This window comes from Vombatus ursinus, unplaced genomic scaffold (assembly GCF_900497805.2).
Source record: "Vombatus ursinus unplaced genomic scaffold, bare-nosed wombat genome assembly UNPS02001419.1, whole genome shotgun sequence".
Classification (NCBI taxonomy): domain Eukaryota; kingdom Metazoa; phylum Chordata; class Mammalia; order Diprotodontia; family Vombatidae; genus Vombatus; species Vombatus ursinus.
Genome location: NW_020941197.1, coordinates 17,663,158 through 17,668,342, shown reverse-complemented (window position 1 = coordinate 17,668,342; position 5,185 = coordinate 17,663,158).

The following is a 5,185-nucleotide window of genomic DNA, read 5'->3' as shown; positions in this document are numbered from 1 at the left end:
GTGACTGCTAATTTACCAACTACAAGACACAAATTCTTCTTTCCTCGTTTTAGTTCAGACTGTAGCCTCCCTTAAATTAATACTTTTGACTGCAAAATGTAACCGTTGCAGGGCAAGGACTTCTGGGATAATCTCACTTTGATAGCTAAATGTTGCCAACAGTATGAATTTGGATTAAGAAAACAAATTTGGGGAGAAGCGAACTAGTCAGATGACTTGCCTTGTCTAATTGAATTATGTGCAAAACAAGTGTCTTAAGATTTCTGTAATTTTTTTCTTCTTCTTTTCTGTTACTAAAAAAAATAAGCTCTGTAAATCACTCCTTTATCCTTGACATCTGAGGAGTAAGATGACCTGGTTTGATATGTAAATGCTAGCTTTGTGAATTAAATCATAAATACTCAGAAATTTTGTGCCTCAGTTTCTTTTATTTCAGATAATTAACTTATATTATTATTATTATTATGTGTATAGAATAATTTGTAAGTTGTTTATCCCATTTGACTATGACCTCCTTTTGGATAAGGACCCTTTTGTTTGCCTTTCTTTGTACCACTATCACTTAACATAGTTCCTGGCATATAGTAAACACATAGTAATGTTTGTTGATTGACTGACTTTAATTGGTAATTGAGGAATTAATTAGCATAGGAACTCCCAAATGAGAAACACCTTCAGTCACTGCAGGTCATCATTTTCTTAACTTAAGGTCACCTGTGGTTAAGATGTTAAGTGGCTTGTCCAAGTTCACATAGTATGTATCAGAAGCAGATTTGAACCCAAGACTTCTCTGCTGTGATGCTAGTTCCTATGTCTACCACCCTACTGCCATTTCATGGCAGGTACTTAATAAATGTTGAATTATATTGAACTGAATTTTAAGTAGCCATCAACCACATAAATATTGGGAGCAAAATGAAAAAATTTAGTATTAACTGTTCAACTCTTTATATGAGGAGGTAACAAAGTTTACTGTCTCCTGAGACCAGGAAGTGCAGACAGTAAATCATATTGGAAAGAATTCTATTATGCAGAATGAGACATACATTTATAGACAGTGCCAAAGTGTTGATTTGTTTTGTTTGGTTCCACTTATTTGTTATAAGGGAGAGCTTCACTGGAGTTGAGGTGGGAGGGATGAGTCAGTAGGAAATCACAGAGAAGTTAGAAAAAAAAGAAGGAAAAGCAAAGAGTAACAATAAAACATTTCTAAAAAAAAGAATGTTAGATGATTTCAACTCTGCTCTTTTTCATTTCCTGCCTTTGAAATGAGTATAATCCGAACTGCCTGCCTACCTCAAACATAGTTTGTGGATAGAATAAAGTGATATGTTTGAAAAATGCTATGAAAAATGGAAGGGAACTTAGTGACCACAAAGTTCAATCACAATCAATCAAACATTTAACAGATGTGTAAACTGAAGCTTCAATCTTGTTGTTGTTGGTGGTCCTTCTTTCTTGAAGAAGACCAATGATATCATGAGGCTGATGACTTGACTTTCAAGTGAATCAGATTGAAGTGAGACAGAGCTGTACCAAGACTTAAGCCTCACTCTTTCCTCCAGAGTTCTCAGAGTCCAGTGGCAAGAGTCAAGATGACTGACAATGGCCCAGAATGCACAGAGAGGTTCAGTGATTTTTTCAGGATCACACAACTAGTTGGAAACAGGATTTGAATTCAGGCCTTCTTAACCATAAGTCCAGTGAGGTACCCTCATAATAGTGATCTTAACTCAGATTTAAAACTGAAAAGGACCTTACATGTCATTAAACCCAATTCTTTTTTTTTTTTTTTTTTTTTTTACAGATGAGAAAACTGAGGCCTGGGGAGGTAAAGTAACTTGCTTGAAGTCACAAAGGAAGTAAGAACCAGGATTCAAATCCAGGTCCTCTGACTCTAAATCCCACACCCTTTTCATATTGCCTTCTACCATCTCACCTTCCTTTTGCATTGAGACTTTTATAGAAAGTTGCTAATTGCCAGTGAAAGGCAGGTGAGATAGCTAGCATCACTTCCAAAAGAAAGAAAATAAGAAAAAGAGAAAGAAAGAAAGAAAAGAAGGAAGGAAGGGTGAGAGGGAGGCAGGGAGGGAGGGAGGGAGACAGGATGGAGGGAGGAAGGAGGAAAGAAGAAAGGAAGGAAGGAAGAAAAAAGAAAAAAGAAAGGAAGGGAGGGAGGGAAGAAGGAAGGAAGAAAGAAGGAAAGGAAGAAAGAAGGGAAGGAAGGAGGAAAGGAGGAAAGAAAGAAAGGAAGGAAGGAAGGAAGAAAGAAAGAAAACCTTGCTCAAGTACCCCCAGTGACTGAGAGCCCAGGTAGGTGAACAGACATGGCAAATAAGTGTTTTGCTGCATCACTTAGCCAGGAGACTTCAATTCTGAACTACCAACAAGAATGGGACAAAACAGAGAGCTGAGATCTCATTACCAGCAAACATGGAGAATAAAGGGAACTTGGGAGTGACCTAAAGAGATCAGTCTAAGCTGCATTTCTGCCAGAGCTAAATAACTATTCACAGAGCTCAGATTGGTCATCCTTCTAGGGGAAAAAGTGAAAGGTCTGGAGGGAGAAAGTGAAGGGTATGGACCTTCATTCCAGGTCGCCAAAGAGAATGGTGCCCTCCTGGAAAGAATGAAAATAGGGCTTGAAAATAAAAACAAAGAAACAAAAGTATGTGAAGAGGCAGAAGGAATTGCACTAAGTGGTTAGAGGATAGTAAAGTGTGAGCCTAGGTTGAAGCAAAGAAGAAAGGCTCCTTTTAAAATGGTCCCTTCCAGATTTAGCGTTTAAAATTTGCATTTTAAAAGGAGCCTGAAGGGCAATCATTACCAAGGCAAGTTGGTAAGTATTAACTGAACACCTACTATGTGCCATGCACTGTGCTAAGCTCTGGACATACCAAGAAAGGCAAAAAACATCCCTGCCCTCTAGGAACTCACAATATACTGGAGGATACACTATGTAAGCAACTATGTACAAACAAGGCAGCAGGGTGGTGCCATAGTGCACAGAGCGCCAGGCTTCAAGTCAGGAAGATTCATCTTCCTGAGTTCAAATCCAGCCTCTGATACTTGCTAGCTGTGTGATCCTGGGCAAGTCACATCACCCTATTTGCCTCGGTTTCCTCATCTGTAAAATGAGGTGAAGAAGGAAATGGCAAACCTCTCCAGTATCCTTGCCAAGGAAACCCCAAATGGGGTCATAAGAAGTCAGAGACGGCTGAAAAAACGACTGAACAGCAACAAGGACAAAGTATATGCAGGATAAATTGAAGTAAATCTCAGAGGGAGGGTACTGACATTGAGATGGGAAAGGGATATAGGCTTCTTGGAGAAGTTGGGGCTATCAGTAGAATTTTAGTTATTAGTGGAAAGTGTTGTTTTTTTTTTCTTTTAAAATGAGGGTGGCCTTTCAGAATATTTCAGCCCTTGTGTTAGAGATTCTCAAGTGACATAAAGAGGAATGGATGGCTTCCTTTCCCCATCTTCCCAACCTAGTTTGGGGGAATTTTCCACCTTTCTGCCTAGGTGCTTCCCCCATGCCTCACACACACTGAGGAAATCTGAGAAACTCATTAGACTGCCACCACTGCACTGTCTCCACCTCCTCCTGCAAGCATGCAGTTCAGAACAAGCAAAGAAGTGTTTTATTTATAGATCAGAGAAAAAAGAAAACAAACAGAATTAATAACTGAGCCCTCAAAAAATAACTGACACTTCCCAAGAGACTTGTATAGCCTGAGTTACTGAGGTTTCTACAGTAAGTAATGGTCTCTAAGAGTTTCTAGAGACTCCCTGTGCAGTTCTCTCTGGGTGGTGCTGTCCCTAATCCTTTGCCAAAGGAAATGCTTCTGTTTTCTACCCCATCCCTAAAGTGAGGACCGTTCCAGAGGCTCCTGTTCTGGGCAACCGGCCTAGTTCTTCCTGTATTGGCTCAAAAACAGCACTAGAGCAGGCGCTTCTACTTTGATATACCTCCATGTTTTTGCTTTATGGTTCCCAATGACTCTTGGCCTCACTGAAGTTCCCAAGAATTCCTGAGGAGTCAGGAACATTTCCTACCACATTCATTTCAAAAGATTTCTGAAACCAACAGCAGGTTGGGACGCAGTGACTCTAATTCCTGACGCCGTCATGGCTCCAGATATCTGGTTAGGTATGTTTCCTGCCAAGTCAGCACTCAAAGCTGGACAAGGCATTCTAATTTCTTCCTATTTTTTTTTCCCTTCAAGATATGTTTCTTAGTCTTCCAGAGCACAAAGAGGCAGAATTATTCAAATTTTTCAGGGATACTTCTCTTCACATCTTAGAGTAGGGAGGAATAGGTGGGGGAATATTCATTATCCCTCTTCCTTACCTACTTTTCATATTGTTGCGGTCTCAGAGGTTGAGAACCCTGAAAGACTTGAGTACAGGACGGGGTCGTCTGGAATGAATTCACAGACTCAGGCATTCTTTAAGTCAAGGTGGCAAAGATTTATTGTTACACTTTTCAGTGGGCAAGGATTCTTAAGGAACCTGCAAGAGACTGAGGATGGAGCTAGGGTTTATATGGAAAAGGGCATGGGAAAGGAATGCCAGGGACATTGATGAGGTAATCTAAAGGTCCAGGTGTCTTTGGGAGCTATGGATGAGAAAGTACAAGAAGTATATTGGACAGGAGGGAGATAACAGAGGTATGGATCTTTGGAGTCTGGCAGGAGGAAGAGTCCTTGGGCCGGCCAAGGACAAAACTCCTTGGGCTGGGTAAGGCACCCCTCTCCCTCTGTTTTGATGAGAGAATGCTCTGCAACAAGGGAAAGCTTTCTCACAAGACAGGAACTAAGAAATTGGGAGGCTTCCAAAGACATGATCTGAGGGCTGGGGCCTGAGCAGCCCAGCACTCTCTCACCCAGCTTCATGTAGCTGCACCAGGGAGAGAGATAAGTGTCATGCTGGGGCCCACGCGTGAATAACTGCTAGGCACAGTGTCCTTGGGCTAGAGAGTAGTTGTTGGAGACAGTGTTTCTGAGACTAGGGAGAAATTGGGATCCAACTACAAGCATAAGCACCCAAGCACCCCATCATTCCCCCCTTAAACAGATGGGACCCAAAATCTTTTGGGGTAAGGGAAAAGGTCTCAGCTTCTAAAACTGCTTCCTGCTAGGATTGGGTGTGGAGTTGTCCCTGCCTTGTGGGATCCCTCCAT